General features: G+C 49.1%; 1 long non-coding RNA gene across 1 annotated transcript; it reads right to left on the reverse strand.

Moving 5' to 3' along the window:
• Positions 1 to 7,408: 7,408 nt before the first annotated feature.
• LOC130130894 (uncharacterized) lies at positions 7,409 to 9,417 on the reverse strand. The gene is made up of 3 exons (XR_008812194.1): positions 9,361 to 9,417; positions 9,137 to 9,250; positions 7,409 to 7,747 (listed from the first exon to the last, which is right to left on the reverse strand). It is a non-coding gene; the product is annotated as an uncharacterized LOC130130894 (long non-coding RNA).
• Positions 9,418 to 11,521: the final 2,104 nt, after the last annotated feature.

Raw genomic sequence — 11,521 nt, forward strand, 5'->3', positions numbered from 1 at the left:
TACAGCCAGATGGTGGCTGACCAGGCCGCCGACCCAGGAGTGCAGGCATGCAGGACCGCCGACACAGGGCTGCAGTTGGAGGATGTGGCTTTCGACGACGCCGGCGCCACACTCCTGTGCGACGTCTCTACGGGTCAGCCCCGACCCGTCGTTCCGACTGCTTGGAGGCGGCGGGTCTTCGACGCAGTCCATGGGCTGTCTCACCCTGGCAGGAAGCCTTCACAGAGGCTGGTGGCGGCAAAGTTTGTCTGGCATGGACTCAAAAAGGATGTGAGGGACTGGGTTGACACCTGTGTGGAGTGCCAACGCTCCAAAGTTCTCCGGCACGTCAAAGCGCCCCTGATACCTTTCACGGTACCTGAGAGGAGGTTCGACCACGTGAATGTGGACCTGGTAAGCCCCCTACCCCCCTCCCGTGGTTTCACATACCTGCTCACCATGGTCGACAGGACCACGCGATGGCCAGAAGCCGTCCTGCTTTCGTCTGCAACAGCGCCTGAGGTTCATCGGAACCTGGGTCACCCGCTTTGGCACCCCATCTGACCTCTCCTCGGTTAGAGGGCCGCAATTCACGTCAGCACTCTGGGGGGAGATCGCTGCGGGTTTAGGGGTGAGGCTCCATCGCACCACAGCGTATCACCCTCAAGCTAATGGATTGGTCGAGAGGTTCCATCGCTCGATGAAGGCCGCATTACGGGCTACCCTCAAGGACGACCGCTGGGTCGACAAACTGCCTTGGGTCATGCTTGGGCTCAGGACGGCTCCCAAGGAGGACCTCCAGTTCTCATCCACCGAACTGGTCCCCACTTCTCAGCATGGCGGCTCTCAGTCCTATGTCCCCACGGAGCTGCGGTCGGCGGGGTATGTTTTCATCCGTCATGACGCGCACCGCGGTCCCCTGCAGCCACCCTACGACGGCCCATTTCGGGTACGGGACACTGGAGATAAGCACTTTGTGGTGGAGGTTGGCAGCAGGCTGGAGCGGGTTTCTGTGGACCGCCTCAAGCCTGCTCACCTGGACTTAGACCGCCCTGTTGGTCTGGCCCGGCCCCCACGGCGGGGGTGCCCCCCGGCCCTGCCCCCCTCCCCCGGCGAGCCGCCCCCTGCTTCCCCAGCCCCTCCCTTTCCCCGGTCCAGCTGTGAGGACTCTGCTGCTTTGCCTGCGGTTAACCAGCCCCCAGCTCCTGTTCAGCGGAGCCGTTGGGGCAGAGAGATCCGCCCCCCTCGCCACACTGACTTTTCGTATTAAGGCGAATTCTGGGGGGACGTGTGTAGTGGTTATGGGGATACATAATTCCCCTTATTGAGCTAGTAGGAACGTTGGTTTACAGCGACTTTTTTCTCGGTTCGGCTTTGCAGGGATACACTTCCGCTGTGCGGGTTTTTGTTGTTGTTGTTATGGTGAAGGAATAAATGGTGCACGTTGTGTTGTCCCAACTCCTGCTTGAGCTCCTCTACACCCGCATGCCAATTTTTACTGCACTACAGTATAACACCATTTAACTTCCTTAAATATCCTACACCACTGCTAATCCTCAGCAGCACCTACCATCTGTAACTGTTGCTGTTCCGGACGGCCCTGGCACTTCCTCCTCTTCCTCAATCTCATTGACCACCTCACTTCCTGCACTACCCACATAACATTTTTTTGTGTGTGTGTTACACGCACACTGCGTGTGTAAAACTAAGATAACAACTGCTGATGAGAGGAAAAACAAAAACATTGACAGTAAAACGTTGATGGTTACCCTTCCCCATATGAAGAGGTGTGTAGCTCAATTACTTCAGCCGGAAAATTTTGGGAGCAGACAGAGCATTGCTCCATACCTACTGCCTCCATACCTGCTGGCTCCATACCTGCTGGCTCCATACCTGCTGGCTCCATACCTGCTGCCTCCATAGCTGCTGCCTCCATACCTGCTGCCTCCATACCTGCTGGCTCCATACCTGCTGGCTCCATACCTGCTGCCTCCATACCTGCTGGCTCCATACCTGCTGGCTCCATACCTGCTGCCTCCATAGCTGCTGGCTCCATACCTGCTGCCTCCATACCTGCTGGCTCCATACCTGTTGGCTCCATACCTACTGCCTCCATACCTGCTGGCTCCATACCTGCTGCCTCCATACCTGCTGCCTCCATACCTGCTGGCTCCATACCTGCTGCCTCCATACCTGCTTCCTCCATACCTGCTGGCTCCATACCTGCTGCCTCCATACCTGCTGGCTCCATACCTGCTGGCTCCATACCTGCTGCCTCCATACCTGCTGGCTCCATAGCTACTGGCTCCATACCTGCTGCCTCCATACCTGCTGGCTCCATACCTGCTGCCTCCATACCTGCTGCCTCCATACCTGCTGGCTCCATACCTGCTGCCTCCATACCTGCTGGCTCCATACCTGCTGGCTCCATACCTGCTGGCTCCATACCTGCTGCCTCCATAGCTGCTGGCTCCATACCTGCTGGCTCCATACCTGTTGGCTCCATACCTACTGCCTCCATACCTGCTGGCTCCATACCTGCTGCCTCCATACCTGCTGCCTCCATACCTGCTGGCTCCATACCTGCTGCCTCCATACCTGCTTCCTCCATACCTGCTGCCTCCATACCTGCTGCCTCCATACCTGCTGGCTCCATACCTGCTGCCTCCATACCTGCTGCCTCCATACCTGCTGGCTCCATACCTGCTGGCTCCATACCTGCTGCCTCCATACCTGCTGGCTCCATACCTGTTGGCTCCATACCTGCTGGCTCCATACCTGCTGCCTCCATACCTGCTTGTGAGAAATTTAAGTTACAAGCAAGAACAACAGTTATTTTCAAATAAACTGTGCTGCCTAGTACTGTTCTTTTGAGCGCTTTGCACTTGCCATAGTTGTTTCTAGTATCATTTGAATTTGTGCAAGCTGAGAACTAGACGTAATGTCTGATCGCTTCCTCCTGACTGTAATGGAACATAATGTGATTGGCTACTTGGCTGGGTGCCTCGTATCCCGGATGTTTAATCTGAATTTTTTTGAAGGCGAATTGTTATGATGTGAATTTGTAAACATTGAAAAATAAAAGTGAAGGGAAAAATTGAAGAGGCAAAAAACTTCTGATGCAAACTTCAGATGCATAATTTCAATGAAAAAAAAAAAGTAGTGCTACAAATTCGAAGGCTTGTACATTTCAAACTCCGGTGACACTGTTTTACTTACACACACACACACACACACACACACACACACACACACACACACACACACACACACACACACATATATATATATATATATATATGTATATATATATATATATATATATATATATATATATATATATATATATATATAGGTATGGAGCCAGCAGGTATGGAGGCATACCAGCCTTCCGTGCCGACAGGACAGCGGACTCCGGCAAGACCCATGGAGGACGTTTGAGTATTTATGTCAGTAACTCTTGGTGCAACAATATAAAGATGGTTGAAAGGCATTGCTCTGCTGATCTGGAGCTCCTTATGATTCAGTGCAGGCCTTTTTACCTGCCCAGGGAGCTGACGGCCATTACCATCGCCACTGTATACATCCCCCCACATGCTAATGCTAAGGTAGCACTGAAGCAGCTACAATGTGCCATCAGCAGACAGCAGACCAAACACCCAGACAATGCTTTTATCACAGGTGGTGACTTTAATCAGGCTAACCTCAGGGCTGTATTGTCCAAATTCCATTACCATGTCTCCTGCCCCACTAGGGGACAAAACACCCTGGACCATCTCTATACAAACATCAAGGACTCATACAAAGCTACTCCCTGCCCCCACCTGGGGCATTCTGACCACCTCTGCCTGTTCCTGGCCCCAGCCTACAAACCCCTAATAAAACAGGTCTAGCCAGCAGTAAAGACAATCACTGTCTGGCCAGAAGGAGCGGTCTCTGAACTCCAGGACTGTTTTGAAAACACAGACTGGAGTATTTTTGCACATTCACCTACCCATGGCTCCCATATAGACATTAACGAACAGACATCTGCCATACTAGCCTACATTAACTTTTGCACTGAGAGTGTCACAACAAAAAAATCAATCTGCGCCTTTCCAAACCAGAAACTCTGGATTACCAGTGAGGTCCGGCAGCTGCTGAAAGTCCGGGATGCAGTGTTCAAGTCAGGTAACTGTGAGGCCTACAGCGCAGCCAGATCAAACCTCAAAAAGGGCATCAGAACAGCCAAACATAAATATTCCCTACAAATAGAGGCCCACTGTCACAATAACTCCGATCCCCGGCGAATGTGGCAAGGCATTCACTTTATCACAGACTACAAAAGCTCTAATCGCGGTCTCGCTGTCCATGATGCCTCCCTGCCAGACAAGCTAAATCATTTCTATGCCCGCTTCGACAAGGACAATACTGACCCAGCCACAAAAATCCCCAGCCACCCAGAAAACCAGGTGCTCACTCTATCAGTCGCAGAGTTCAGAGAATCACTGCGCAGAGTGAACACACGGAAGGCTGCCGGACCAGACGGCATACCGGGTCAGGTCCTCCGGGAATGTGCCGACCAGCTGGCTGAGGTCTTCACAACTATATTTAACCTCTCACTGTCCCAATCCATAGTCCCGGCATGCTTTAAGACCACCTCTATCATTCCTGTCTCCAAGAAACCAACATCCACATGTCTGAATGACTACCGACCCATAGCACTCACCCCCATTGCCATGAAGTGCTTTGAGAGACTGGTTCTGGCTCACATCAAAAACATTATCCTCCCACATTCGACCCACATAAGTTCGCCTACCGTCCCAAAAGGTCTACTGAGGATGCCATTGCCACTGCCCTACACGTTGCTCTGACCCACCTTGAACTTAACAACACATACATCCGGATGCTGTTCATAGATTACAGCTCTGCCTTCAACACTATCATCCCCACCAAACTAACCACCAAACTTCTGTCCCTTGGTCTCAACCCCTCCCTCTGTAACTGGACCCTGGACTTCCTGACCAACAGACCTCAGTCTGTTAGGTTAGGTTACCACACCTCCTCCACCCTGACCCTCAGCACAGGTGCCCCTCAAGGCTGTGTTCTGAGCCCCCTCCTTTTCTCCCTCTTTACCCACGACTGCCTGCCAACTCACCCTTCAAATGTTATAGTTAAGTTTGCAGATGACAACACAGTCATTGGCAGTATCACCAACAATGACGAGATGGCCTACAGGGATGAGATTCAGCACCTCACATCATGGTGCACTACCAACAATCTTGTCCTCAATGTGCAGAAGATGAAGGAGCTGATTGTGGACTTCAGGAGGTCTAGAAGCTGCAGCTGCTCCCTCATAAACATCAACAGGTTGGAAGTGGAGCGTGTTTCCAGCTTTAAATTCCTTGGAGTCCACATCAGCGAGGAACTTTCCTAGACATTAAACACCCAGGCCCTTGTGAAAAAGGCCCAACAACGCCTGCATTTCCTGAGGAGGCTGAGGAGCGCCCGTCTACCCCCCAAAATTCTCACCAACTTCTACCATTGCACCATAGAGAGCATACTGACCAGCTGCATCTCAGTGTGGTACGGCAACTGCACCTCAGTAGACCAGAAAGCTCTGCAGCGGGTCGTCAAGGCGGCCCAGCATATCACCGGTACCCAGCTCCCAGCCATAAAAGACATTTATCACAAACGCTGCATTCGAAGGGGTCTGAGCATCAGCAGAGATCCCACCCACCCCAACCATGGACTGTTCTCCCCCCTGCGCTCTGGGAGGCGCTACAGGAGCCTCAGAGCCCGTACTACCAGGCTGAAAAACAGCTTCTTTCCACACAAGCTGTTGCCCACCTGAACCTGGCTACCCACTGAATGTCTGTAGATATTTTAAATATTTTGTACTCTGCTCTTTTTTAACTTATTTTTAGTTTTTCGTCTTCATGTGTGTATATCTTATATTGTGTTTGCTGTGTTTGTCTGTGTCTGTCTTGCACTTTTTTGGTGAAGCCACAGCCCTCATTTCATTTTAACATGTGCCTGCACATTGTTTTTAATTACGATAAATTCAATTGAATTGAACATCGAGGAGCTAAACATAAACAAACCTGATGAGACAGCAGCAACTGGTGAAGAGGAAGAATAACAAGCAGAAACCACCATCAGGGACCCCACCAGAAGAAAACCACGAAGTAGAGACAGTTCAGTCAATACAATGAGAAAGAAGCAGAGGTGGGAAACCCTGAAAGAACTTCTACCGAAGAACGACTAATAATCCCAAAGATCAAGAAAGACCACCACTCCAAAGAAGCCATCAGACTCGCCAACGAAGCCATCCAAAACATCAAGGGTGAGATGACCAGACCGTTGAACCTAACAGAAATCAACCAGCTCATATATGCGGCCGCTTCAGCCATAGCAGACACAGTAGGAAAAAGACCAAGACAGCAACAGAAACGGAAGAGAAAACAACCAGTTTGGAAGGAGGAAATTGAGAAGGAGATTAGGAAACTGCAGAGACAACTATCACTCCTGAGTGAAGTCGAGAAAAACTCCAACATCAAAGGAACAAAAAGGAAACAACTAGAACGAAAGCTCAACATCAAACAGAAGAATGATATACCAATAGTCAAAGAGATTGTCACGCCCCGTCTGGATAGTTAAGTTATCTTTTGTTTCTCCCAGTGTTCTTTGTCTTGTACTTCCTGTTTTATTTTGATACTCACCTCTTGTCTCGTTTCAGGTCCTTTACTTTCTGCCCCCATGTGTCTCCCTGCTGTGTGATTACCTGCCCTGCCCTAATGTGTTGCACCTGTGTCTCATTGTCTCCCCTCCTCCAGAGTATATAGTCTTAGTGTTCCCTTCCTTCTGTGCCACTTCATCTTGTTCCTTGTGACAGCGTTCCAGCATTTTTTCCTTGTGTGAGTTTCTTGAGCCCTATAGTGTCCTGACCTGTTTTTGCCTTTTCGACCTCGCCTTTCACCTGCCGATTTGGACACTGTTGCCTTGTTATCTGATCACCTGAGTACTGACCTCTTTCCGATTAAAAGGACTGATTTGTGTGAACTGAGTCTGCGTTGTGAGTCCAAGCCTGTGGTTCAGTACTGACACAGTCTTCATGGAGAATAGCTGTCTACAGTAAAACACGAGAGTCATAAATGTCTACTGTAAAACACCGAATTCAGCTTTATTTTAGGAATAACACTGTTTTTAATGTTGATGGTGGTTTTCTAAACTTAGTCATTTTAAACTATCTTCATAATTTTAGTTGTTTCATTTTGTGATGGTGAGAGTTTTTAAAACTCGGGTACACTTATTATGTTGGTGGTGTACACTGGAAACCGTTAATGTTGAACAACAGAAATATGAATCTAAGTTTTAGCTCTGACCTTTCTTAAAAAGCCACATGTTCACTGAAGATAAAACCAAAACACAAGAGGATGTTTCCGTTGGTTTATTTTAGAAAGAACAGATTGTACAGGAGACAGAGCAACAGACGACTGGTGATTTCAGCAGGAGCATTAAAGTGATTTCCCTGTATTATTGGTCAGGGGAATGTTGTTGGTTGGTTTTAATACAAAGTTGTGTTACGGGTGAAGCATTCGGTCACATCAGAATCTGTAGAGCATTAGTAAGAATACGAGCAGGGGGTGATGACATCCAGCAGGGGGCAGCACTGACAATCTGGGAGAAAACCTTCAGGTGGAAGCAACTCAGTCTGAACTTCCACCAGAAAAACCAACGAGGAAGAAGATTCACTTCCTCCTTCAGCTGGTTGGAACCAGAACACGCCCTGTTAAAAAAGACCAGCGACAAGAGAAGTGAAGAGTAGAGTGGCTGAAATAGAACAACACACGTCTGGACCACTTCAAGTACTGATGACACACAACTTAACTATTGTGTCAGACCCACTTCAAGTACTGAGGACACACAACTTAACTTGTTTCTTTAATTATCTATGAGTACTAATATGTATAGTGTACTGTCTATATCTACTGATATTATAGTGTACTGTCTCGATGTGCTAATATGTATAATGTACTGTCTATATGTGCTGTGTTGTGGGGGATAATAGCCCCTGGTAGGGTCTCCCAAGGCAAATTGGTCCCAGCGGAGGGGCCAGACTAAGAGCGATTTCAAAAAAACTCAATGAATTTACACCAGCAGAGTTACAGCACCTCGCCCGGAAAAGGGAAACCGGGGCCCCCTCCTGGAGCCAGACCTGGGAGGGGAGCTCGCTGGCGAGCGTCTGGTGGCCGGGCCCTGGCCCATGGGGCCCGGTCGGGCCCAGCCCGAAAAAACAACATGGAGCCACCATGTAGGGTGCAATGCAGGCCGGGCGGCAGGCAAAGGCGGGGACCGGGGCGTGCCGACTTCCAGCATTGCAGATTGGTCCTCAGGATGTGGAATGTCACCTGTCTGGCAGGGAAGGAGCTTGAGCTAGTGCGGGAGGTGGAGCGGTACCAACTAGATATAGTTGGGCTCACCTCCACACATAGCATGGGATCTGGTACCAAACACCTGGACTCATTACTTTCCCAGAGTTGGCCAAGGTGACAGGCGCCAGGAGGGTTTGGGGATACTCACAAATCCCTGGCTGAGCACCGCCGTGTTGGAGTTCTCCCCGCGGAATGAGAGGGTTGCCTCTATACAACTGCAAGTTGCTGGGGGAAAGGCTCTGACTGTTGTGTGGTGCTTACCAAATAGTGTCTACAGACTGGCTGGTTCGACCAGCCAGTCTACATGTATTTTGTGGACACGGCTTACGACCGTGTACCACGGGGCACTCTGTGGGGGGTACTGCGGGAGTATGGGGTACTGGGACAGTAGCTACAAGCCATCTGGTCCTTGTATATCCAAAGTGAGAGCTGTGTCCTCATTCTTGGCACAAAGTCAAACACGTTTTCGGTGGGTGTCGGACTCTGCCAAGGTGGTCCCTTGTCTCGGATTCTGTTTGTGATATTCATGGACAGGATCTCAAGGCGCAGACAAGGTGAGGAGTGTGTCCGTTTTGGGAACCTCAGAATTGCATCTCTGCTCATCGCAGATGATGTGGCTTCATCAGAACGTGACCGCCAGCACACACTGGGGCAGTTTGTAGTGGTATTATAGTGTTTTGTGTATATGTGGACTGATGTGAACCAGTCTAAAACCTGGTCTGCACTGATCTAGTGTTACTGACCTCGGGCCTTCCTCTTGTAGTAGATCAGACCTGCCAAAGACAAAATCAAACCCAGAAGCAGACCTGACGCTCCGACGGCGATCTTGTTTCTGTCTGATTGTGGCATGGAGGGATCTGGAGAGACAGACACATGTCTCTATCTAGTATAGACACATCTGCATTTTAACCTGTCTCTCTATGTCTTCATCACCTATCCATGGACAGAGACACACACAGATACTCACTCCAGTCCACTTTCTTAGGAGAGGGGAAGCTGGCGTGTTCCACCATGCAGGTGATCTTCTCTCCAGACCTGACAGGATATAAGAGAAGAAGAAGAAAACACACAGGAAATAAACAACATATCAACAATAAATAAGAAATGATGTGACTGGATGAGATAAGTTTGTATTTTCCTGTCTGCCGGCACAGAAACTAGTCGACTCTGATACTAAACATCAGCCAAGTTTAAAACACGGTATTAATACACAATAAATACTCAGTCGTCCATCTGGGATCTCACCTGTAAAGAGCCACGCATCCCACCTTAAACGTACAGCTGGTGTCTACAGAGCAGACGCTGAGGAGACACGTTCCACCTTAAACATACAGCTGGTGTCTTCAGAGCAAACACTGAGGAGACACATTCCACCTTAAATATACAGCTGGTGTCTACAGAGCAGACGCTGAGGAGACACGTTCCACCTTAAACATACAGAAACTGAACAGACATGTTCCACCTTAAACATACAGAAACTGAACAGACATGTTCCACCTTAAACACACAGCTGATGTCTAGAGAACAGACACTGAGGAGACACGTTCCACCTAAACCCATCACTTCGTGCCGGGGTCCTCCCCATAGTCCCCGGGTCCTATGTTCCCCGCTTTGTATGAGACCGGGGAATATCGGACCTTTTTGTATACAGAGGGCCCTATATTCCCCACTTTTCCCCAAAAGGATCCTATGTTCCCCGTTTTGTATGTCCAGGGGAACATGGGACCTTTCTTTATAAAAAGGGTCCTATGTTCCCCTAGGGCACCCGGGGAACATAGGACCCTTTTTATAAAGAAAGGTCCTATGTTCCCCGGTCAGCAGGTTTGACGCTGTTTGGCGCAAAAAGTGCATTTTCAATAATGCATTATTTAGGGCAGATTATTAAGAAGACAATGAATCATACGATTTCTATTTTTATATCACAAAAACGAATTCACAAAGTCCAGGTTGGCTAAAGTATGTGGAAACTTTCGACACTAAACCAATTTCAACTTATTAGGCTATAGCCTATATTTGGGCGCATAACCCACCCCGGTAGTTCTCTGATATTTATGCGTGAAATGTGTCACTTATCGAGGAAAATGCGCCTCGCCGAGTAGGTGAGCTGGCTCGTCTGTGTCTGAATGTAATATAGTAAGCCTATGCTCTTTGGGCAATTGTACCCGGGCGTAGCTCAGTCGGTAGAGCTCTCGCCTATGGATCGCAAGGTCGTGAGTTCGATCCTGGGTGCCGCCAACTCAGCGTATGAGTAGCACATTGTGCGAGAAGTGCTGGGAGCTGAGGATAGGTGTTGTGTTCCGTCCTCAGCAGTCCATCTCCCAGAGGTCTAGCGCATTGTACCAGGGATAGACTCCTGCGTAAGCTGGCTGATATCGACAATAGGCCAATTCCGACCCACTTCTTCTATGTTCCCTAGAAAGCCGTCGTTCCCATCATAACCACACCAGCTTATTGGGAAAAGCATCTGACATCTATTAGATAGAAACCATCTGCTCAGTAAGGCCCTTTAAGCATCATAATTGTAATGATAATAATAATGATGATGATGATGATGATGATGATGATTGTTAGGGTTTGTGGAAGACCCCAAGCGCACGACACCAGACAGAAAACTGGCGTACTTTATTCCTTACGCGTACAAATAGTCAGACATAGGAAGGCAATGAGCGACAAGGAAAAACGGAAAGTCCAAGGGGGAAAAAACTCGCGGGTAATCCAAACGGGAACACGGCAGGATACTTCCACGGGGAAACTTTGCAAGGGAAAACATGAACCAAGGGCTGGGATGAGTTCGGAGAGAAAAGGACCGTGAGAGGAGAGTGGCCGCTACTGCGGGGAGGTTACAACACGAACTGACAACGGGCACGTGGGAGGCCACCAAACTTAAGCCCAGCCCTGATGACTAAGCCCGGCCCTGACGAGCTGATTGGCTGCCGGCGCGGGGTGGGCGGGCCACGGCGCGGGGTGAGCGAGCCATAACAGATGATGATGATGATAATAATAATAATAACATTATTATATTAGAAATGCTAAACATTGGATAATTGAAATATTTATAATTATAAAGTAGGCTAATATAGCATGGTAATAACAATAAAATAATAACAATATCTGCCTGGTCTCTTAAG

The sequence above is a fragment of the Lampris incognitus genome, chromosome 20 (genome assembly GCF_029633865.1).
Source record: "Lampris incognitus isolate fLamInc1 chromosome 20, fLamInc1.hap2, whole genome shotgun sequence".
NCBI classification, from domain to species: Eukaryota; Metazoa; Chordata; class Actinopteri; order Lampriformes; family Lampridae; genus Lampris; species Lampris incognitus.